General features: G+C 36.5%; 1 protein-coding gene and 1 long non-coding RNA gene across 3 annotated transcripts in view; both read left to right on the top strand.

The window, feature by feature from the left end:
- Positions 1–26,275, top strand: part of PRKD1 (protein kinase D1) — a 347,146-nt gene that overhangs the window by 116,222 nt on the left and 204,649 nt on the right. The gene's annotated exons all lie outside the window — the stretch shown is intronic.
- LOC132343367 (uncharacterized) overlaps positions 1–26,275 on the top strand; it is a 131,685-nt gene that overhangs the window by 89,685 nt on the left and 15,725 nt on the right. The window contains exon 2 of the long non-coding RNA XR_009492173.1: positions 1–26,275. This exon is cut by the window's left edge and continues 1,948 nt beyond it; it is cut by the window's right edge and continues 15,725 nt beyond it. This is a non-coding gene — a long non-coding RNA (uncharacterized lncRNA).

Genomic DNA, 26,275 nt, shown 5'->3' with positions numbered 1-26,275 from the left:
TGTAAAAATATCCACCACATGTGTCATCTTATAATTATGTACCTGTGTTTTCACGTTAGGGTTATGAGTTTTCTCAGTCATAAACAAAAATACCTTTAAATAATTAAAATATTATTTTATAAATGGTTCAAATTGTGAAATAAAAAGCAGGATAGTTCTACCATTTAAATGTATAATCCTAGAAAACTTGAGTCAGTTTGCCCATGATTTATAATAAAGTTATCCATTAATACCTTGCTAATATTTTTAATTGAAGGGGAACAACAGAAACAGTATATTTATTAACAATATTTTAGACACACATACATAGACATACTTTATTAAATTATTAAACTTGCACTATATGGGTATAAAAATGAAAGAAAAAGATCTGTGTAAATTTAAGATTCAGCTTGTTTTAAAATTTAAATCTGTATCATCTTACTTATAATATTACTTATATGCTACCTTTATTTTCATTGATAAGTACCATTGTTTAATAAATATTTATTGTCAGCTTTTTACCGTGTATGTCAGCACTGAAAAGGCAATCCCTGTATTTTCATCCTATCTTTGTAATGTAAATTTTGAAACTATAGCTCAAAACACCTTTGTCTTGTGAAAACTTCCAGGATTAATTGGTATATTTTAATTTTCCTTTCTTCTCCTTAGTACATGTATATCGGTTTTTTAAAAATCATTGATGTGCTATTCGATACATTTCAAACATCATTTTACATTAATAGTTTGAATCTCTTAATATCAATATTTAGCATAGCATGTGCAACTGGGTTTGTTACTTAAGACCAAATACTGGATTGTCTAAACGCAACCTTTTTGTCTTTCCTGCTACCGTATGCCTGCTTTCCCCCCCCTGGCATGTGCATTTCCCTCAGTGGCACTGGTATACTGTTACTCCTAACCTTGGAGTACGTATCAACCTTACGGGGTCCCTCATCTTTCACATTCAATCAGATGCACAGTGAATGCCAATGATTATCCTTTCTTCAGGGTCTGATCTTTACTTTCTTTGGTTTTGACAATCATCTTTCCAACTAGTATTCTTACTACCTACTATGTAGACTGTTCGGAGAAGGCAATGGCACCCCACTCCAGTACTCTTGCCTGGAAAATCCCATGGATGGAGGACCCTGGAGGGCTGCAGCCCATGGGGTGGCTAAGAGTCAGACACGACTGAGCGACTTCACTTTCACTTTTCACTTTTATGCACTGGGGAAGGAAATGGCAACCCACTCGTGTTCTTGCCTGGAGAATCCGAGGGACGGGGGAGCCTGGTGGACTGCCATCTATGGGGTCGCACAGAGTCGGACACGACTGAAGCGACTTAGCAGCAGGAGCATGTAGACTGTTGGAATAAGCTTCATGGATCAGCCACTCTCTCCTCCAAGAAATCAATTATCCTCTTAATTATGTAATTGTACTTAAAATTTTGATATTCACCTCAAAGGAAAACTTGGAGGCTTCCCATTGCCAATAAAATAAAAACCATTATCTAATCTGGTCACTTACAATGGTCTAAATGGCCAGTCAACGTGTACAGTTTTCTTGTTCAGTCTTCCTGTGTATGGACATCAAAGTTGGACTGTTTGTTCTAATCAGTATGTACATTTTGTTTCCCCATCTTTGAACCTTAGCTATACTTTTCTTTCCATCTGGAATGGTCTACTCAAAATTTCTACCCATTGGAATACTTCTTATCCTCTTTTTTTTTTTTTTTCCTGAAGTCTCTGGGTCTTTTCAGCCTTCAACATACAGGAATGATTCAAAGATCTGTATTAGGGAGGAATATAGAAAGGGCTTCCATGCATGGCCTGTCAGGCTGGCCTACCCCAAGACTGACTCAATGAGATGCAGTTTCTGGTTCTCAAATTTTAAACTCCAGAAATTTTGTTTCCCTTTTAGCCAGAGTTGCTATATCTCCTAAAAAAACAAACCCTGTGCTGATAAAACTCCTCAAAAATTATTTTTATGAACCAGAATGCCTGTTTACCAGTTTATGATGAATGATATGCTTTCCATGGCATTGCTTCTCCATAGCAAGATAACTGTGAAGCAGAATCAGTAGCCAGATAGTTGCTAAACTGGCTCAAAATTGAAACATAAGGAATTGATTAGTCTTGAAGGATATTCCATCTAGGCTATGGGAAAACCTCATTGCCTTACTGGGTCACCTGATAAGGTTCTTTTCCTTGGATAATTTGATATAAACATTAATGGATCTTCAGGTTCTAATCTCTTATCTGTCACTCCAACTGACTGTATTACAGTTCTCCTTTACACTTTCCATTCCAGCAGTGTCATTCTCAAGATGTTGCTTTTTAACCTTGTTTTAAATTTAGCAACACTCTATCCTTATCAATTAATTTGTAAGGTAAGCCAGGTTTACAAAGCACAATTAGATCCCTCTACAGTGATGTCTTCAGGTGACTATCTCATACGTTGTGTTTGGTTTTTGACCCTTCATAGGCTCAGAATGTGCCTTTTATTTGTCTTAAAGCAGAATGCTTTATGCATTAAATTCATTCACTTCTGTATCTCTTTCTTAATGTTTGCATTATGTTTATAAATGTTTGTATTTGCGAACTGGCCTTCTTTACCACTCCAGGTCTAAATTTTTGGAAATAAGGGACTGGTTTTTTTTTTTTTTTGGTGTGTGTGTGTTTTTCCTGTAGTCTCAAGAACTGTGATTTTAGGTTTTTTCCAGAAGTGAACTTTGATATTTATTTCTTCATTCATTTTTTCTTTCTTCCTTCTTTCTTCCCTCCCTCCCCTCTTTTCCGCCTTGTTTCTTCCTTTCTTTCTTACACACACATTTATGAAGCAGTTACTGTGTGTTAGGAATATACTAGTGACATATATTTAATACAGTTATAAAAGACATAGACACTAATAGCACTGTACTGCCACTCCTTGATTGCCTTAAGCTCTTTATCAAATCTGTAAAATACCAACACTGTAAAAAACCAGTGTTTGGTTTTTGTTTTGCAAATAAGCATACCAAGGTTCAGGAAAATAAAGTGATTTTCTTAAAACCATACAGTTAGTGAAAGAGCTGAGATTTCATCCCAGGACTCTTGCCTCAGTTCATTTTGTTTCCCTGTTGCTTATTGGTATTTACTGGAGGCAACTTTATGGGGTAGAGTACTGTGATGGTTATTTATGTGTGTTACCTTGATGTAACTGTGGTGTCCAGTTCAGTTCAGTTCAGTCGCTGAGTTGTGTCCGACTCTTTGCGGCCCCATGAATCCTGCATGCCAGGCCTCCCTGTCCATCACCATCTCCTGGAGTTCACTCAAACTCATGTCCATCGAGTCGGTGATGCCATCCAGCCATCTCATCCTCTGTCGTCCCCTTTTCCTCCTGACCCCAATCCCTCCCAGCATCAGAGTCTTTTCCAATGGTGTCCAGTTGGTTAAACATTAATATGAGTCTTGGTGTGAAGAGGTATTTTGTAGTTGTGGTTTACATCCACAGTCAGTTGACTTAAATAATACTGTGGATGAACCTCATCAATTCAGTTGAAGGCCTAAAGAGCAAATACTGAGAAGAAATTTTGCCTCAAGATTATAGCATCAGCTCCTGCCTGAGTTTCCAGCTTTCCTGTCTGATTGATAATTTTTGGATTTGCCAGCCCCGGCAACCACATAATACACACAGAGAGAATATATATACACACACATGCCACACACAACTCTATTGGGCTCTGTTTCTCTGGAGACAAAGATTGGTTGCTTAACCTCGTACAGGTCCTGACAATTAAGTAGACAAAGGTATTACACAGAAGTGTTTATTGCCTTATCTTAAATTCCAAATTAAAAAAATATTCTAAATTTAATTAATATGGCATATAGTAATTTTTTAAATAAGAATTGGAGCCAGTGTTCTTATCGGATAGGGAGCAAATGTGGAGAGAGAAGGAAAAGGGTATGAAGGATGAATGAAATAGAGGCTGAAACAGCCCAATGATATTCATGTGATAGCCTTCCAGGGACAGATGTATAAAATTGCTGAAGTCTTTTTCTTTCAAGGAAATCCAGCAGCAACAGAAACACAGTATTTTTTTCAGAAACAGGTATTTTTCCCCTCCTTTCTGATGTTGGCATCTAGCCATATACAGAATTTACAGTGTTCACAGTTTTGCTTGTGGGTTTTATAAGGTAGAACATGTTAACTATTTTCCTGAAACATGGTCTTTGCAAATAAGAAGACATTGGAAAGGAAGAAGAGTGATGAGTTTAGGGATCCGGATTTCACTAGAAAAGTAATATCATTACTAGACCCAAAATTACCATGGTCAATCCATAGAAGTCAAGTTTTTTGTTTGTTTGGTTACTGTAGATTAGAGATAACACTCTTAATAAGTCAGCAAATGTGAACATTCTGCTTTATTCCCAGTGCTGCCTATCCTTGGGATGGTATGGGTGCGTGTGTGCGAAGTCACTTCAGTTGTGTCCAACTCTGTGCAGCCTTTTGACTGCAGCCTGCCAGGCTTCTCAGTCCATGGGATTCTCCAGGCAAAAATACTGGAGTGGGTTGTCATGCCCTCCTCCAATGGATCTTCCTGAGCTGGGGATCCAAACCCGACCTCTTAACCATCTATCTGCATTGGCGTGTGGGATCTTTACCACTAGCGCCACCTGGGAAGCCCAGGGTGGTATATCACAGTCGATTGATTAGAAATAACACAGTTGGTAGTAGTTATATTCTACAAAGTTACTTTGAACACTGACTTAGCAATCCTGAACCACTGTTCATACAGGAAATGCCGGATTGGGTCCTGTAAGCCTCTGGCCACATTTGTCAACGAGTCAATACATAATCTTGTTTATGTGTGTTTTTGTTTAAAGATACCTTGTTTAATGGGGCTTAATATACTCGTTGGCCACCACTCTAACTCATGCCTGAATGAAGCTAATCTGACTCACATATTTTTCTACTTAAGGCCCATTGCAACTTCCTTTCTTACACTCAGGCACACTGGACAGCACTTCTGCATTATGCTTGGGGGACATTTTAAACAGTGAAATCATTGACAGAAACACAGGATATGAAGGCAGAGCTTCAACTGGGGATGTGCATGTCCTGTGACTCAGAAATTTGCTGCTCTATGAAACACCGAGAAGTGTCTGCAAATGACCCCAGAAGCATCGTGAATACTGGCTTGGGGATTACAAATACATTTTAGCCAGTAAGTGAATTTACAAATACAGACTCTGCAAATGATGAGGATCTACTACTACTATCTGTAAATCCTTTGGGACTTTCTGGAAGATCCATATATTTGTTGCAGAGCCACTCTCTAAGAGAGTACAGTGCTGCCCAAGCAAGTTGTTGAACTTCTAAACATTCTATGTTCATTTGCAAGATACTTTAATAAACATTGTTTTAATAGTAAACAATTTTTAAATCTTGCTCCTGCAACCTTTTAGAAAGAGGAAATAAGTGTTATAAATAACACAACTCCAAATATACCGATAGGCTTTCCTCAGGAAATCCTAGCAATTTCAGGTGTCTGTTTTGAACCACTGGCATGGTTAATAAAATCAACAAAAATAAACAATCAAAATCTGAGCAAAGGAATTTGTTATCTTTTCTGAATATTAGCGAGAAGCAATTTTTTTCCCCACTGATTTACAAAGTTAATTCATTAACATGTCGCGTGTTTAACTACGTTAAGACAATTTACTTGTTTAATTGAGGTTTTCACCTTTTAATGATTTTTGTCATATTGAAATTTGCCAAGAAATTAGCAAGTCTACAATTTTGATGCTTGCAAACTGTGTATGTGCTTTTAGATTGATGCCAGTCCTTTAATTATTTATTTTTCAAGCACTTATGTACAAATTTCTGTGCTTTAAAGTCCTGAGTTAGCAAACTAGGGCCATTCTTGGCTTAAGTAGCCACCCCCCCCCCCCCCGGCTGTGCACCCAAGAAAGAGGAGTAAAAGGGAAATCTGCTCATTTAGAGTTCAGTTCAGTTGCTCAGTTGTGTCCCATGGACTGCAGCACACCAGGCCTCCCTGTCTATCATCAATTCCCAGAGTTTACTCAAACTCATGTCCATAGAGTGGGTGATGCCATCCAACCATCTCTTCCTCTGTCGTCCCCTTCTCCTACTGCCTTTAATCTTTCCCAGCATCAGGGTCTTTTCAAATAAATCGGTTCTTTGCATCAGGTGGCCAAAGTATTAGAGTTTCAGCTTCAGCATCAATCCTTCCAGTGAATATTCAGGACCGATTTCCTTTAGGATGAACTGGTTGGATCTCCTTACAGTCCAAGGGACTCTTAAGGGTCTTCCACAACACCACAGTTCAGAAGCATCAATTCTTTGGTGCTCAGCTTTCTTTATGGTCCAAACTCTCACATCCGTACATGACTACTGGAAAAACCATAGCTTTGATTAGACAGACCTTTGTTGGCAAAGTAATGTCTCTGCTTTTTAAAATGCTGTCTAGGTTGGTCATAGCTTTTCTTCCGAGGAGCAGGCGTCTTTTAATTTCATGGCTGCAGTCACCATCTGCAGTGATTTTGGACCCCCCCAAAATAAAATCTGTCATTGTTTCCATTGTTTCCCCATCTATTTGCCATGAAGTGATGGGACCAGATGCCATGATCTTAGTTTTCTGAATGTTGAGTTTTAAGCCAGCCTTTTCCTCTCCTCTTTCACTCTCATCAAGAGAAGACTTTCATCAAAACTGGAGAAGGGAATGGCAAACCACTTCAATATTCTTGCCTTGAGAACCCTATGAACATTTATAGTTACTAGAGTAGAATTAGAACTCAAGGACAGAAGTAGATCAGCTCAACCACTGATGAGATTATTACCAAAAAAAAAAAAAGGGAAAAAGAAAAATGAGGAATCAGTGATACGTAAGATGCTTTGAATTATCTGTATTTCAACTAGCCCATTATACACTGAAATGAAAGGTTGTTTCTTTGTTTGGAATAGATACTGCCAACTACTTTTCTTAGCCGTTTGATAAATTAGGATGGGAGAAAATAGATTTGTGTTATACAAAGTAGAATTTAGTTTAGACTAATGGAAGGGGATACTATCAGAGGACTTTGGTTATGAATATTTATAACCTGAAATACATATATGAAGTAAATTAGAGAAATTAGCATTGACAATAATCAGATTCATATAGTGACACTCTGACTTGGAGAGAATTATATTAGGTAGTCAGAAAACTTAAATCTATTGCTGCTTGAAATTATGTATACGTGGATCCCTAATATTCTGGGCTTGAATTTGAAAGACTCACTCATCAAGATTTTTAGACACATTATATTTGCTTTTGCAAATTAGAAGCTCCAACCACAGATGCAAGTATACATTGCCATGTGTGGAATTAATGCTTCAGACAGCTTATGAATATGTATGTGTATTGGTGGCGCTTCTGCTACATAAGTCTGAAAAGCAGTGGGAAGTGGGTGGATCTGCGTGGAACTGCATATTGCTGTCAGAAAAGTGCAATTCTCAAAGAAAAAAAAAATTATAGGGGCAAAATTTCATTTCAGACATGTCTTGAAAGACATCAAATTTTCCAAAAGAGGAAAGCTGATATTTGTCCATTTTAATTGTTAAAATTTCTGTTGACAGTTTCATAACAACTTGGAAATGATCTGAGGACAATTCTTTGTATTTAAGTGTGCATACATCTTCATGATGGTGTCTAGAATGCCTTAAGTATTAATATGCAGTGAGATTTGGATGATATTTAGCTCTGTAGGTACAGTTGTACCTGATTGAATGTCTCCATTACTGGAATTCATGAGTTGGGTTCAGTTTAAATTTTAGTGTGAAGGTTTGTTTCTGTATGTCATCTGGGTTTTGGTATTAACTGGTGATAATCTCAAAATTCTTTGTTTTGGGGAAAGAAAAGGAAAGTAAATGTAGTGCAGTTATAATCTGTCTGTTTTACAGTCCCCCACCTTGATCCTGATCCCTGGACAGATCAGGACAGGAGAGAGGAGAAAGGGAGAAAGGACAGGAGAGCTGGAATGAACAGCTGGCCCTCCAGTGATGTGTATTTCTGCAGTGGTGGATGTGCCATGAGATTTCCTGAGTTCAGTGGGACACAGGATCTCCACCAGTAAGGCCCCCGTGTATAGTTTGAATTAATTACCCATTACAGTCAGTGCAAAGTAGCCTCTTTCATACAAGTTTTAGATGTTCTGAGAAACCTTGTTACTTAGTGACAAGTTGGTATAAAGTGAAAGTGTGTGTTAGGCACTCAGTCATGTCTGACTATTTGTGACCCCATGGGCTGTCCATGGAATTCTCCAGGCAGGAAGACTGGAGTGGTCTGCCACTCCCTTCTTCTGGGGATCTTCCCAACCCAGGGATTGAACCCAGGTTTCCTGCATTGCAGGCAGATTTTTGCCATCTGACCTACCAGGGAAGCCCCAAATTGTTGTAAGGGTGTGGCTAACCGTATAATCACATTATCGGTACATGTTTTATATGTTCTATTGGTATAATTCTGATACTTCAGACAGACATTTAAATAACCATTCCTTCCAGAAGACGTTTTAAATATCAAATTGAACTTGTGTTAATAACATCATCCTAGAGCTGTATTTTATTGAATTAAGCTTATTATGTTTGACCAATCAATCAAGATTTTAATTTATTATTTACATACAGATAGTTGATATACATGGCATACTAATATTTTCCCTAAAAGCCCACCTGATACAGCTTTGCTTTTTAACCTGTTCTGGGATAAGTGTCCCTCAGGAGATTTCCCATTACTCCCATATCATTTATGAAAGGGAGAAGAGCACTTGACTGTTGCTTTTGATATATAGTTAGATTCCTGTAAATTTTAACTACTTTGAAAATAGGGCTGGCCTAATTGAGAGTTATTAATAAAAGTTTTCTGGACAAAATCATTTTCTTCTTATTAGCTTAGGTCATCATTTTGTAATGCCCTTCCTCATTAGAACTTTACATTGGATTAGGAAAATATGTTGTCTCGGGACTTTATAATTGTTAAAAAATTTCCATTGTGTTGAAAACAAAACAAAAAAACCCCACACAAAACCGTCTTGCTCTCTCCTCTCTCTGCCCCACTAGCTGTTTTTTGTTTCTCTTGGCAGTGAAATTCACAACAAGTCTATACTTCTTGTCTCTAGTTTTCCTTTAATTGTCTCCTAAACATTCTTTAATCAGACTGAGGTTCCCACTGCTCCACCAGAAGTCGGATCGGGTTCATCGTGCCCTCCCAGGCCCTGCCCTTGCACTGGCCAGTGTTTTGGTCGTCTTCCTTGATCTGCCCCAGAGCCTCAGAGCCAGTGTGTTATCATGGATGTCTGTGACTCGTTTCTCCCTCCTGTTTCTTTGCCAGACCTCTTCACATGGGCGTGCCCGAAGGATCAGTACTTGGTCCTCTTCTCTCTTTTATTTGCACTTACCACTGGGGACATCACTCAGCCTCGTGACATTAAGTATAATTTATAGACTGATGACTGCCAAGTATGTGTCATTAATGCACAACTCTTTCCCAAACGTTCAATTTTCCTATTTCAGAAGTCATTGGAATTTCTGGTTCTGCACCCTAAAATTTCAACAGACTAGTTTTGCATCTTCCCTCAAAAAGGAAAAGCCATCTATAAGATGATAAATAAAGAACAAAATTCTAAAACATTGGTATCATTATAATTAAACATTCATTCTAATTTCTGTATTCAGAAATTGGAACATTTAACTTCAGATAGACAAACTGGAATCACTCAATTCAGGAAAACATCATACACATTTAAATGATTTTTATGCATACTTGTTGATTACTATTTCATGTTTAAAGTTATTTATCTAACAAACTAATTCATACCAACATAATACACCATGTAATCCCTTTGGGAGATATCATTTAATCAGAGAAATCATTTGCTCATGTAAAAAAGTGTTACAAATATGCATAGCACTGTTACTTATATATCAATAGATAAATTAAGGAATATAACATTTATAATTAAAGAAGAAACATATGTACTAATTATGAACAGCTAACACATTTAAAATGATCTTAGTACCTTATCTGGTTTTTCTTTTTTTGCCTCCATTGTAAGCATTGTTCACTTTTGCCTACCTACCAATACAAAAGTAGCTTACTATTTTAACCAAGTTGAGATATACAGTCAACAGTATACTTTTATTTTCAGTTATAATGATGAGCATCCTAGAACATTTTGTGTCACATGTCTTAAATGATTATTTTAATACCAAGAATTTGGGAGTATTCCAAAATATTTTATCATTGTTAACTACTTGGTCAGTTTGGTTATAATTTCTCACTGGAAAATAACTCTAATTTGAAAGCAATTCCAGATAACTTCATTTCAATGTTAGTCACCAAAACGTTACTCATTCACTGAGTTACACATGTACTACTTATTTTGAAGAAAAGACAAGTTAAATTGAAGATTTCAGAAAATGTTTGTTGAATTTAAGATGAAAATTAGGTGAGAATATAGTGAGAACATGAGTTATTTAATGCACCATTTACAAAACTGAGATAAGACTATAGAAGTAAATACATTTTCCCTATATCTCATGTGATTCAAAAAAGACATATGTAATGTAAAAAACATTAAAAGTTACATATATATATATAGATATGTTATATTTAAAAATATAAAAATATAAAAATTGAAAAAAGCAAAATGATTTAGGGGTGAAATTTTCTGCTTTCTCTGTATTCAAAATTGTAGTCAATTTAATAACATGAAGAACTATTGATGGAGTCGATAACTAGGAAATTGACATTGATGTCATTTTTGAGAATTCATGCAAATTATGAATGATATTCAGAGGAAACATAGATGAAAATAAATTTTCATGTAAGTGAGAACAGAAATATCAAAATTGAAAAGAAAAATATTCGTCTTAGTAATATTACAAAATTAAAATAAGTGTGGGGTGTGTGCTACAGTCTGAAATTATTAAATAACTAAAAATTATAAGTCCATTTTAGATAAAGCTGTAGGGATATATGTGAACTCACACATTGCTGCTAGTATTATAAATTGGAAGAGTTTATCAGTATATTGGGAAGGTTGCAACTGTGATCATGCCTTTGATTACCATTTAACTTCTGATTCTAAGACTTTTACTCAAGAAACTAACCCCCAAATTAAATATAGTTGCAAAAAATAAATAAATAAATAAATATAGTTGCAGAAAGAGAGGGGGAGAGGGAGAGTACCTAATTTTTTCTTACATTTATACTGCTTTTATTTCAGTAAATTAAAATTATTTCTTTATAATGGAGTATAGTTGATTAACAATATTATTTTAGTTTCAGGTGTACAGAAAATAATTCAGTTACAATATACATATATATTCTCTTTCAAGTCATTTTCCTGCTTAGCTTATTATAGAATATTTAGCAGAGTATCCTGTGCTATTATACACAGTAGGTCCTTCTTGAATATCTGTTTTAAATATAGCAATGTGTATAAATTTTTTATATTTATTATGAAGATGTAGTAAAAATTGATAAACAGCCATATTTCTAATAAATTTTTCAGCATGCAGCATTTTGTCTGCACAATAATTATAAATATCTAAGAGTCTCTATGTAGAAGGGTAGTGAAAGGAATAGGCTAAGGAAAAAAAAAAAAGCCCTATAATTTACAGATGGTGTGAGTATGAAAGTTGCTTAGTCGTGTCTGACTCTTTGCGATCCCATGGACTGTCCATGGAATCCTCTAGGCCAGAATACTGGAGTGGGTTGCCTTCCCCTTCTCCAGGGGATCTTCCCAACCCAGGGATCAAACCCAGGTCTCCCGCATTGCAGGCGGATTCTTTACCAGCTGAGCCACAAGGGTATTTAGTATAATTTAGCTTTGTTTATTTCTTCATTAATTTAAGATTGTGCCTATAATAATTGTTGCATACATTAAAAAGAATTCATATATTAAAAAGAAATACACTTACTTTTATATACTTAAGTATATTCTACCATATACTGTAATATATGATATGAACTATGGCCCTATTTTATATGAATAAAATTAAAATTTGAAAATAATTTAAAGTAATTTTTTAAAATTCGAAGTCACCTTTTTGAATGTTAACCGTAAATTGCAAGTTTGATTTGAACCCCAAATATCTGTTAATATATCTGCCTTTTATGGCAACAGAAGAAGCTTAACCGCTTTTGCACAGAAGAAATTTGCAAACTGCTAACAGCCTAACTTACAATGGCCACAGCAAAAATCTGTATTGGAAGGAACATTTGATAGTAAACTCACAGCATGACCTGTGAATTGCCATGATTAGAGAAGGTACTCCTCTAGATTGCTTGTTTTCTGTCTCTCTCTAGCATTCCCATGAATGCAAAATAAACCCATTCGAGGAATAAAAATAATATTATGTATTTAAGAAAAAAAAACTTATAAATTATCAATGTTCTGTTCTGTTCAGTTCAGTTCAGTCTCTTGGTCATGTCCTACTCTGCGACCCCATGGACTGCAGCACGCCAGCCTTCCCTGTCCATCACCAACTCCCAGAGTCTACTCAAATTCATGTCCATAGAGTCGGTGATGCCATCCAAACAACACATCCTCTGTCATCTCCTTCTCCTCCTGTCTTCAATCTTTCCCAGCATCAGGGTCTTTTCACATGAGTCAGTTCTCTGCATCAGGTGGCCAGAGTATTGGAGTTTCAGCTTCAGCATTAATCCTTCCAATGAATATTCAGGACTGATTTCCTTTAGGATGGACTGGTTGGATCTCCTTGCAGTCCAAGGGACTCTCAAGAGTCTTCTCCAACACCACAGTTCCAAAGCATCAATTCTTTAGTGCTCAGCTTTCTTTATAGTCCAACTCTCACATCCATACACGACCACTGGAAAAACCATAGCTTTGACTAGATGGACCTTTGTTGGTAAAGTAACGTCTCTGCTTTTTAATATGCTGTCTAGGTTTTTCATAGCTTTTCTTCCAAGGAGTAAGCATCTTTTAATTTCATGGCTGCAATCACCATCTGCAGTGATTTTGGAGCCCCAAAATAGAAAGTCTGTCACTGTTTCCACCGTTTCCCCATCTATTTGCCATAAAGTGATGGGACCGGATGCCATGATCTTAGTTTTCTGAATGTTGAGTTTTAAGCCAACTTTTTCACTCTCCTCTTTCGACTCCTTCCTTTCAACTCCTTCAGGTGACTTATACAGAGTGCTGGAGACCAGGTTCATTTTTCAAAGCTTAAGCAACTGAAAACAAATGGAATACCTCCTTCCCCAAACAAAAACAAACCAAAAGACCAAACTTGTACTCTTCTCTGTTTGAATCAGAAATATCCACTGTTTATGGATATGATTATTTTAAACATTGTACCTATTTAAGTGTAAGAAACTTAATTGTTCAAATAAAATAGTGTTTTTACCTTCCCAACTTTCCACAGAACACACATTTTAAAGGTGGCTGTTATTTTTTTTTTTTTTTTACAGGATGGGATGTAGGATTTAGGTACTCAAGTATCTTAGAACAAACCAGATTCTTGATAGTGGTTTTTGTTTTCTCTAAGGAGAGCAAATCTCAAATTTACCTGAAAGGGGGAAATAAGCAGTTTCTTTGGTTATTGTAGTTTGGAAGATTTTTAAATAGTTTGCTTCTTTTATTTTTCATGTGGACAATTTTTTTTCTTGCCAAAATTTAAAGGTGACTACTGTATAATGGGTATAAATTTGATATTTTTTTAAGTGCAGTCCCATTTCCTATTCTGCAGAAACACCTACCATTTAAATAAAATTACAGTGCTCCTACAAGCAAAAAATAGTCTTTTGTAATCCTTGTATATGTATGCATATTTTGTTTTTATATTAACCACAAGAACTTTCTCCAGTTTTGGCAGCGCTAATAATCTGCAGATTGTCATGTTTTTCATGATGCTAGTGGAAGTTAAAAAAGACTGATTTGTAGCTGTCTCTTTTTTGCCATTCCATTCTCTTTTGTTTTTGAAGGCATTTTATTTTGTGATTAGGTCACTTTTGATCCAGTGAATGTTAGAAGGATGTTTGCCTTTTTTAAAGCAGTGGCTTCAAATTGGCAGCACTTTAATGTTGGCTGTTTTACTAAAACTTTGCAAAGTGATTTTGAATTAGTTTTCCTGTCTGCTTTCCATCATGTCATTGCTTTCTTTGCAAGTATTGCTGTGTCCAGGTATTTGGGAGTTGGTTGAAAGTTTCCATATAAGATAATAAACTTTTCTTTTTCCTGAGTTCTTCAACAATGTCATGTTCTGGCACTTATAATGTTTTAGCAATTTTCCTGGCTGCTGCTATTACTAAGATGGCAAATTATTTCCTCACATTTTTTTTTTCTCTAGTTATCATGGTCATCAAATTTCAGCATCCTGGTCAAAATTTCACAAGCTCATACTGTGCCAAGTATTGGCCTTGGAAACTTTAAATATTGAATACATTTTTTTTCTACAAAAGAATTACTCATAATAACATGAGATAAATTGATATGTGAAACATTTGAAATATTACTAATATTTGATAATTGTACTAACAAAGGATCTCATCCTACCCAACTCTGTAGGGTTACAGTACAAAATTTGGACCTTCTGAGTTTGTAGAAGGTATTTTGTTTTAATATTTCATGATGTGGTCTATGTTTGGGATTAAAACTTATTTGGTTACCAGTTTTACTATGATTCAAGTCTACAGTATGAAAGTTCAGTTATAAAATCAAATTGCGTAAGAATTTTGACATTTTTTTGTTTTATGTTTTTGTATTAGAATAGAATTTGGGGTACTCTGAAGGAGCTTTTTGTGATTTATCTCCTTGGGAGGAAAACATGAGCAGAGCTTCATTGTTATGATCTATGACATGGAGATTCTTTTTCATGGGGGAATTAAACAAGGTTTACTTTTAGAATGGCTAAAATTAAAATAATTTACCATACTTAGTGTTGGTGAGAACATAAAGGAAGTAAAACTCATCCGCTGCTGGTTGAGAATATAAAATGGTGCATTCACTTTGGAAAACAGTTTGGCAGTTTCTTTAAAAGTCATATATACCAGCTACTCCATTCCTGGGTATTTACCCATGAGAAATCTGTTACATCTTGGTATGGTATGACCATACAAATTATTATATACAAATACCTACAAAAGTTTATTTGCAGTAGCCTTAGATGTCCATTTCAGTAGGTGAATGTATAAACAAACTATGGTATACCCACACAATGGAATAATACTTGGCAGTAAGAAGGAATGGAGTATTGATAATATGGTATAATATGGATTTAGCCACTGAACAACATGGATGAAGCTCCAAATAATTATACTAAGTGAAAGATGCCCCACACATAAAGTACATGATGAATGATTCTGTTTGTAGAAAGTCTCAGAAAGTGCAAGCTAATCCATAGTGCAGAACTGTAGATCACTGGTTGCTTGGAATGAGAGGGTGGGGAGATGCTAAGGGAGGAATTGGGAAGGAGCATGAGATGTGATGCATATGTTCTTGTCTTGGCTGGTGTGGGCTTCTGTAATACGATATGGCAAACCAAGTGGCTTGCACAATATAAATTAGTTTCTCACAGTTCTGGAGGCTGGGAAGTCTGAAATCATGGTGCTGGCATGGCCAGGTTCTGGTGAGGTCTCTCTCCCTGGCTTGCACACAGTATTCCTTGCTGCATCCTCAAATGGTGGAGTGAAAGATCATCTCTTTCATGTGTCTTCTTATCAGGGTCACTAAGCCCATTCAAGAGGACTTCATCCTCATAGCCTAACTACTTCTCACCTTCTTGTACTGTTACACTGGGGATTAGGGCTTAAATATGTGAACTGGAGGGTGGCACAAACGTTTAGTCTATAGCAGTTCCTTTGGGATAAAGCACATGTTCATTATCTTGATTTTTGGTGGTGATTCCGGTGAGGTATTCATATGCCAAAACTTATCAAGCTGTGAACTTTCTATGATAATAATGAGTATTATAATACATGAGTATTATGTCAACTACTCCTTAGTTAAGCTGTTAAAAAATTTTTTAAAGTAACACATATGAAAGCAGCTACCATGTTGCCTGAGAGATGGCAATCTCATAATGCATGGCATTAAATGAAAAGGATAAAATGATGAAGTGAGCAAAAATCAGTTTCACTTTTACTACAAGAAGAAAACGGTCAAACAGTAGTTTCTCTTGTGGTGAGAAGGTTGCTGTGTGTATTTCAGGCTTGTTGTATACGCTGATTCATATTTATTTCTGTGTTTGCATTCATTGAAGCCACCCTCAGCCTATTTTAGTCATTTGGTTGTCCACACACGTGAATGCATACACTAGCAGGCCCTGGGCTGTACTGCTGAAGATGAGTTCACTGAAACGGCCCTTGAAAGGGGAGCTGCATGATGGAGGCATGCAAGGGCAGAAGTGAACAGGTCAAGGATGCTAAGCTTCTCAATGGCTTGATGCGAACTGAAGGAATGAGGGACCTACTATGATTGGCCCTTCTTGACCACAGCCCAAGCTCTTCTCTTGACTGAGTAGCATAGTAGTAGATTCCCATGTGAATCTCGAACAACATTTCAGAATAGGAGAACTAGACCTATTCTGGGAAGACACACACTGTTAAGCCTCTGATGAGGAGAATCTATAATAATGATAAAGACAATGAACGGACAGTTACAGACTCTAAGGCCCTTTGTTGTTATTCTTCATGCAATAGGCAACATACTAGCACATCTGGTTCTATTCTTAATATATTCTAAACTTGCCTGGTCTGGAGGACTAGAACGATATAGAGCTGAATGACTTTAATTGTGTCATACCATCATCATTATCACCATCACTTCACTACATGCTGCTATGTTCTGGGACCCAGGCCCGATGCTTCTCAAATATTTAATTTTCACAGTAGCCCTCAGAGAAGACTTCCTGGAAAGTCCTTTTCTCCAGTCCCTCTTCCCCAAATTAAGTTGGAACTTTGTTTTATATGGTTTCATAGCATCATGTACACCTCTGTAATACTTATGACTATTGCAGTCATAAAATGGATTACTTCATTAATATCTATATCTCCTATAGAATGTGGAGCTAGATATATCTTGTCCACAGCATCTTGTACACACTTAAAGCTTAAGATTCTTTGTTGAGTGAGTGAATGAATAAAATATCATATTGTTAAGTTTTATAATATGGGAATAAAGACCCTGTGATACAGTGATTCCTTGTTCTGTTTAAAGATGTTTAATCTAGAGATAATTTTAAACAATGAAATAACCAGAGATAAGAGCTGTGAATTGGAAAACAAGAATAGAGATTGAGAAATTGGTATGTTGTAAATAAGTTAAATCAGAGAAATCCTCTGGGTCTCACTAGGTCCCGGGATTGTTAAACTCAAGTCAGTTGATGAATACCTTTATCACTGAGAGGCATCAAGTATTTTGTTCAAAGAAGTAAAAACCTAATGGTATTGTGGCATATGATCTGTATATTGTTTGAATAAATTACAAGTCTTCTGTTAAATTACAGCTGGCAAAGTAAATAATAATTATATGGTATACACAGTATACATCTTTCTTTTTGTTATAATATGCTCTTTCAGCCAAGCATACATCATTAGCAAGTAGATGTTACGTATCTAATGATATGTATCTAAAGCTACAATGCAGGAAACTAAGGTTCCATCCCTGGGTCAGGAAGATCCCCTGGAGAAGGAAATAGCAACTCACTTCAGTATTCTTGCCTGGGAGATCCCATGGACAGAGGAACCTGGTGGGCTACGGTCCATGGGGTCTCAAAAGAGTCAAACATGACTTTGTCACTAAACAACAACAACAAAATCTTTAGGTACAACAATACTTGATGATGCTTCTAACCAGTTTTTATCCTGACTATTAAATAGTGAAGAGTTTCCAAACCAAATACAGCAGAAGATAATTTAAATATTAAAATTGTTCAAAGGAGAGGTTCATAGTTATAATTCATCTAAAATGTATAATGTATACATGATATAAAATCAAATTTTGTATTTTGCTTCAGGACTGTTTTCTTTGTTGTTAGTAATACTCAAAACTCAGGAGGAAATCATTAAAGTAAAAGAGTCTTTAAGATAAAGCAGATGACCCAAAATGCATTTATGAATCAGACCGGAACATACTAATGCAAGAGCTCTTGAAAGCAGAACACTTGGCTAAGACACAGAGAAGCATTGATAGTGGTCAGAAATGTTCACTTGTACTTCAGAGCATCTTTGATAACATCTCTTCTCCATTGTCCAGAACCTTCTTTAAACAAGCAGCTTTTCATTTTTTTATTCTTCAACAGAACCGAGCCTCATGATAACAGTCTTAGGAAAGCAAATGTTTTTAGGTATTCAAGAAATATAAGGGCATTAAGAATGCATAGTAGGTATATTTCTGGATACATAAACCCTATGGGTATTCTTGATAAGACAAAAGAAAATGGCAATTAAAAAATGAGGAATATAAAATGGTCACTTTATAGAAGTGGCTGCAGAAGTGAATCAGATACCTGAGTGCATTTTCCAAGAATATTCATAGATAATACAATTGTCTCCATTTCAGTGCTTTTCAGAAAGAATATGCTGACTGCTCTTCTTTCCTTTGTCAGGTTATTCAGTAAAAGTGTGTTCTAAGATTATGTTATGGAAGTGTTCCTATAAACTAAAATCTCTGAATGTACAACATATACAGTGAGCCTTAAAAAAAACCCCAAATTTAGTCAAGCACTTTAAGCCCATCATGACCTTATTCCGTCTCCCCCTACGAAGTGCCCGTTCTCCCTACGCGTTCTTGGCCTGTTCTCTAGCATGTGCCGCAGTCATTACCATCCCCTTGTCATTTTCATGATCAATCCTACTTTCAGTACAAATAGAGAAGGTTTTTGGTTTTGTGATTGGTTCCCCCATGAGCTTATTATTCACATCATAATTTTTTTTAGACTTTGTTCATATTTTACCTTTTCTAGGAAGCCTTTTTCACATAATCCAGCTCAACTGATCTTTTCTTTCTCTGATGTAATATTTATGGTACTTAAAACTTAATACTTCAGTTCTCTGCTGTTCCTTATGAATGTATATTAGTTTGTGGATTTCTGGCTTGAAGTATGAGGTCTTGTAGGTGGAGGCCTTAGTGGCTCCTTAGTCATAATGGTTAGTTTTCATTAAGCATATAGTCTTCAATTAGTCAGTTTGGAATAATTTCTAGATTGTAGGAATCTGTCTCATCGTCTCATGGCTAGCTTGTGGTCCCTTATCAATTTACTTTTCTCAAAATAGGAAAAATCAATGTTTGAAACTAGTGAAACTTGGAGTAATTTATTATGTTTCTCTCTGTAGAAATAACATATCAAATGTGGTTGAATTATAGAAGTGTATATTTATATTTTTAAAAGAAGTAACAAACAGCACAAATGGCTGTGATGCGTACAACTACTCATCAGAAAAATAGACCTGATCATAATTTATGTATCACATAGAAACACATGTATATACCTGTGTAATATAATGTTCTTGAGTTGTCTTTACCACTCAAAGAGTTGTCTCTCTTTTTTTTAAGTTAATTATTTCTAAAAGGACTATCTAAAGCATTGGCAGAAAGATTTGTCAAAAGTATTTTAATCAGTTTTCCGACCCTTATTTTATAACTATTTTAAGCAGTCCAAAAAATTAAGATTTTATAAGGACATTTTAACATTTAGGAAATTTAAAGCCACTGAGCACCAAAAAATTGAATTAAAACAAAAGATGACCCTAAACAAGAAGTCATATCAAGTGAAGGTAAAGAATAGGCCATCATTACATAATATATAAAATAGATAACTAATAAGAACCTACTGGTGTGCTGCGATTCATGGGGTTGCAAAGAGTCGGACACGACTGAGCGACTGATCTGATCTGATGTAGTATGATGGGAAGTTATTGATATTTCTCCCGGCAATCTTGATTCCAGCTTGTGTTTCTTCCAGTCCAGCGTTTCTCATGATGTACTCTGCATATACGTTAAATAAACAGGGTGACAATATACAGCCTTGATGTACCTTTTCCTATTTGGAACCAGTCTGTTGTTCCATGTCCAGTTCTAACTGTTGCTTCCTGACCTGCATACAGATTTCTCAAGAGGCAGATCAGGTGGTCTGGTATTCCCATCTCTTTCAGAATTTTCCGTAGTTTATTGTGATCCACACAGTCAAAGGCTCTGTGAAGAAGGCTGAGTGCCGAAGAATTAATGCTTTTGAACTGTGGTGTTGGAGAAGACTCTTGAGAGTCCCTTGGACTGCAAGGAGATCCAACCAGTCCATTCAAATCAGCCCTGGGATTTCTTTGGAGGGAATGATGCTGAAGCTGAAACTCCAGTACTTTGGCCACCTCATGCGAAGAGCTGACTCATTGGAAAAGACTCTGATGCTGGGAGGGATTGGGGGCAGGAGGAGAAGGGGACGCCAGAGGATGAGATGGCTGGATGGCATCACTGACTCGATGGACTTGAGTCTGAGTGAACTCCGGGAGTTGGTGATGGACAGGGAGGCCTGGCGTGCTGCGATTCATGGGGTCGCAAAGAGTTGGACACGACTGAGGGACTGAACTGAACTGAACTGATGTAGTATGAGGAACTCTACTCAGTGACCTATATGAGAAAAGAATCTAAAAAAGAGTGGATATATGTATATGTATAACTGATTCACTTTGTTATGCCCCTGATACTAACACAACATTGTAAAGCAACTGTGCTCCAGTAACATTTTTTTTAAAAGAATGCAATCACTAAGGTTTCTCTAGGATAAAATCTTAAGAAGAATATTCTTATCAGTTGTACTTACTAAGGAATTGTAGAGGATTGAAAAGTGTGTGGGTAACAGGCAAGGGGTAACAGAGAAATGGACACTATTTTTGCAGAAAAGGTGAAAGAAGCTAAGATTTTTGAGAAACCAAATCCTGTGGTCTTTGAATGCAGGGAAGTATTCTTTAATTTTTTGTTGATAAGCCAATGGCACCCCACTCCAGCACTCTTGCCTGGAAAATCCCATGGATGGAGGAGCCTGGTGGGCTGCAGTCCATGGGGTCGAGAAGAGTCAGACACGACTGAGCGACTTCCCTTTCACTTTTCACTTTCCTGCATTGGAGAAGGAAATGGCAACCCACTCCAGTGTTCTTGCCTGGCAAATCCCAGGGACGGCGGAGCCTCGTGGGCTGCTGTCTATGGGGTCGCACAGAGTCGGACACGACTGAAGTGACTTAGCAGCAGCAGCAATGCATATAATCACATAATGTTTTATCTTGGGCAGAGCTTTGCAACCTATGGGCAATTATGAAATGTCAGTAAAGACAGGATTGGTATTAAGTAGATGTCAGGAACATTTCAGATGATAATGGAAGAAAAATGTATACTCAAACACGTAATTATGAAATGTATAATATATAAGGTATAATAAATGAAATATGATTTCTAATGTGACATATAACACATAATATACATCATTTATTGAGAATTATTTTCTATAATATACATAGTATTTAAAAATATATTAATAGGACGTTTTGTTTATGTTCATATAGGTGATGAAATTTCCTTGTATAATAGTCCATCCCACTGTCTTCCTATATACTTGTATGTAGGTATGTGTATATGGTATATAGCTTCTTTGTTAGTTTCCTTAATAAACCAGTGAGTTGGGGGTTGAGATGGTAAACTGCTGCTTTTTTCCTCATTAAGTAAAATATGGACTCTTCCTCAAGAAATGTTTACATAAATTCCAAGGGACCTTAGATGTTCCGTATTTTAAAAAATATGAGGAGAAAAGAGCACCATATGGAGTCCCTCTGGATATATCTCTGCAGATAGACCCTGCAGTGGGGCTTGGTTTCCCCAGTTGGTGATGTGTGAGAGCTCCCATAACCTGCATTTCTGTCTTTTTTTTTTCACGACTCTTATCTGTTTGCCGCTTCTGTTATTTCCTGGTATTTGTACAAGTTACTGTAATGCTTTTAGTTTCCTTCTTATCAGCTAACATTTGGCCCAGGTTCAGCATTTTGAAGTGTGGGGGGCAGAAGGAAATGTACAGGTCAGGGATTACAAGTAACTTGGTCTCCCGGATTCAGAATGATGCATATCATGCTGGCCTTGAGATATAGGTAAATTAAGGATGTTTATAATAGAGGAAGAGCATCTTTTAAAAACTGGTTTCAGAAAGTTTAAGCATAATCCAAAATACAGGACATCTTGCCAAGAAACAATGTATTTGAAACTAGTTTCATAATGAAATCATAGAAGAAGTAGACTGTTTGAATGACTGCTGTATGGTGTTCCTTGATGATAAAGAGAAAGCAGAGGTACTTAATAATTATTTTACTTGGATTTTTTTTTTTTTTTAATCAAGAAGAAAGAGCTTCAAGTTCTAGAGGTAGAACAAAACTGGCTAACAGGAATTTGATGTCTTAAATGATGTGGAAATAGTTAGCCCTTTGGTAACAAAGATGTTTTGTCTTGAGTCCAAGATTTACCACACAAGGGATTTTGGAAAATCACTAATCATCTTTACAAAAAATTGAAGAGTTCTAAGTGATTAAAGATAATTTTCCAGAGGAGTAATAGAAGAATTTATAAATTACCAATTAATTATTGTAGTCTCAATTTTTAGCAGAATTTCAAAAACAACTTGTGAACCTGTGAGCACTTAGAAAAGTAGCAGTGATTAATAGAAGGTGGTGCACTGTCCAGAATCCAAGAGGAAATCATACCATACCAAGTTAATTAGACAAGGAGTCCATTAGACTGAAATGGTTCAAGTGCCTTAGTCGCCTATATAAACAAACCCAAACTTAAGCCTGTAATGCCTCAAGGTTAAGAAATCAAAACCTAAGGACAACCAATCGTAAAGCACAAACAGGACTTTCCCAAATAAGGCAGCAGTTTATAGCCAATGGCGTAATTCCACTATAAAAGTCTTGTCTTCCCTATAAAAATCTTGCCCCTAGCTCCTGTCAGTGAACATCTCCTCACCACTTCTTGATTTACATTGTCCTGTTTCAATGGATTTTTGCTTCAGTTTCTTTATCTTTCAACAGTTGACACCTCTTTTCAAACAGTTATTTGATTGGGGATGCAGGGAATTTTGTGTATGTTGTGAGTCTGGATTGTTTTACAAAATTTCTTTTGATATTCTTACAAAGTAGGTGGAAAAGTGTGGACTTCCTGGGAATGGTTAGCTTAGTTCTTAGTTGTGAAATTAACCCATCAAGGACTGTTGTTGAATGGATCAGTGTGTCTTCCTGTGGGAGGTTCCTCGTTTGTTGCCAGATGCCTTCTTGGTTTTGCCCTATTCACAAGGTTATCAGAGACTTGGGTAGACTCAAGGCCTGTTTGTCAAGTCAGTTTATCTGAAGTCCTGGAATGAGTGGTAAAGAGAGGGAGGTAAGAGCACAGTCAGGAGTCAGATGCAGTCTGAATGCTGATTCCAAGGCATGTTACTTTTGTGATTTTGTACGTCTGTTTCCTTATCTTTAAAATAACAAACAGTTTTCTGTGTTACAGACAGTAGGCACTCATCAAATACTAATTTACCTCTTGCTTAAAAGAATAAAGGTACCTATTAAAAGCTACTCAAAAGTTGTTTAATAATAACTATTATTAATAATTATATAATAATAACTATAGGGTTGTATTATGTATAAATATAAAATAGATATAACTTTATTGAAATTGATCACACTTATACAAATATAAATATGTGTATGAAAGAGAAAAAGAGAAATTCTGAAGGTTTGCTTAGCTTCAGATAACAGTATAATAATGCTGACAAAAACAGGGTTGATTCCAGTCTGCATTAATAGTGACATGGTGGAGGTGTGACGTACCATGTTGAGCTTGCTCACTTTATTTTGGAAATAACACTGACAAAATGATTTCAGTCCAGTGATGGTTCTTGAAACCACGTTGGTTGAAAAACAGCTGAAAAAATGGAGTATGTTTAACCTGAGGATTAGAAGATAGAATCCTCTCTCTCCCTCTCTCTCTCTATATATATGTATGTATGTGTGTGTGTATATATATATATCTGTCTCAATCTGCATGAGGTTGAGAGCTTGAAGATATTTTGCATGGCTCAAAAATGCACATGGGCCAGGTGTGGGACTAGTCACAAAAAATAATTACAATATCCTTACTATTACTCAGATTATGGATTTTCTCTCATTGAAGTTTGGGTTCACTGTTGCTGAGGTTTTCAAGCTGGATGAGCATTCCACAGAGATGAATTTGGTAGTATTATTGTATAGGTTTAAGGATGCTCTTGGAGTTGGAGAAAGTGAACAGGTTGCACGGGAAATCTGGGCAGGTTTTCTGTTGAAGGCAGAAATGATTGAGGAGAGTCTTATAACATGAAAATCAGGATTTAGGGGTAAGGGTTGGGGACTATAATTAGCAATAATATAAAATTGTCTACAAATAACTTTTGAAAACTTAATCATGACATGGAATACAAACCATTCCTTTTTGGACAGTGTATTTTAAATAAAACCTGATTCACTTGGAAGAAGGAACAAATTCCTAACCTTAAGTAGAATTTCTTCCTCAGAACAGCCAGAGAATGATTAGTTAATTTTCAAGTCCAGTGCATTGAGTGATACCAAAGTGTCCCCTAAGAATAAGAAGTATGTTGAATAAATACTTAGGCGTATTTCTTCCTTTCCCCCAAAATCTATGATCTAAATTCCTCATTTAAAAGAATCACATTGTTTGGCCCCTAAAATGTTATCTAAAAATCTGTGAGAAGCCATAAGTTATGTTTACTGACTACATTTTCCCCAACTACATTTTTAAAAGTTATTAAAAAAAAAACAAAAAAACAAAACTCTGTGGGAATACTCCTGCTGAGGTTGAGGAGAGAAAATTCAGACCTGCTGTCGTAGTTTATCTGGAGAACATGGCACTGGTGATCATATATTCTATCAGGACTGTTCAGCATCGGTGAAACTCATGGACAATATCCATGAAAGCAAAGCCACAGCTGAGGAGGTATTTATCATACCTGTAAGAATGATATCTATAAGATTAAATGAAGCTGAAATTATATTGAGTAAGTCTCATCCTGTGGTATCCTGCGCATATTTCTGCTCCTTGTTGTAGGATGTATTGTGTCACAGTTTTTGGCTGATTGAGAAGGCTATCAAAGAGAACCAAAAATCAGGACAATAGCTGAATTCAGAGCACAGTGAACAGTGGGGCAGCAGAGAGTGTTTGCAGAAAGGGGCTGTATGGTAAGAACTGATCTGACACTTGTGCACTCAAAGGAAAATACATGGTCACTGGTTTTACCGAACCTGGGATTTAAGTTGGTGTTAAACCTTCTTCCTCTTCACCTCCTTCTCCCTCTGCTTCTCTGCCACCTCCAATTCTGCCTCCTCCTCCTCCTCCTCCTCCTTGTTTGTGCTTCTCTTCTTCCCTCTTGTTATTACTCCTCTTTCCTCTTCTTTTTAAATAGCTTCATTATGAAATATGACATGTGATCAAGAGAGTATATAAGGCTGGAAGTATGGTTTAAAGGATTATTGTAAACATAAATCCTGGCAGTCATCACCAGGTCAGGAAAAAGAACATTACCAGCTTTCCTGTGTGTCCCATCCCAATTATAATCCCCTCCAGCTCCCCAGTTCTTTTCCTTTCTCTTTAGAATTTTGCCACTCACTATGTGTGCATATTGGAGAAGGAAATGGCAACCCACTCCAGTGTTTTTGCCTGGAGAATCCCAGGGATGGGGGAGCCTGGTGGGCTGCCGTCTCTGGGGTTGCACAGAGTCGGACACGACTGAAGTGACTTAGCAGCAGCAGCAGCATGTGTGCATATCTAAACAATATTATTTGATCATACTTGGTTTTGACTTTTATGTAAGTATAATCATACTATAGGAACTTTAGTGATTTGTGCTTTTTTAATTTACTATAATAATCTATGGTTATTGATGAGGTTGAGCACCTTTTCATGTATTTATTCACTATTTGGATTTCCTCTTTTGTGAAGTATCTGTATAGATCTTATATAGGACTGTGTATATTCTAGATTCTAGTCCTTTATCTATTATGTATATTACAATTTTTTCTTCCATTCAGTGGCTTGTCTTTGTTTTTCTTGACATCTTTTGATCAACGGACTGAGAAGGCAATGGCACCCCACTCCATTACTCTTGCCTGGAAAATCCCATGGATGGAGGAGCCTGGTAGGCTGCAGTCCATGGGGTCGCGAAGAGTCGGACATGACTGAGTGACTTCACTTTCACTTTTCACTTTCATGCATTGGAG

Source organism: Bos taurus, chromosome 21 (assembly GCF_002263795.3).
Source record: "Bos taurus isolate L1 Dominette 01449 registration number 42190680 breed Hereford chromosome 21, ARS-UCD2.0, whole genome shotgun sequence".
Taxonomy (NCBI): domain Eukaryota; kingdom Metazoa; phylum Chordata; class Mammalia; order Artiodactyla; family Bovidae; genus Bos; species Bos taurus.
Note: the sequence above shows the minus strand (reverse complement) of the source record. Positions and strands in the feature narration are given on the sequence as shown.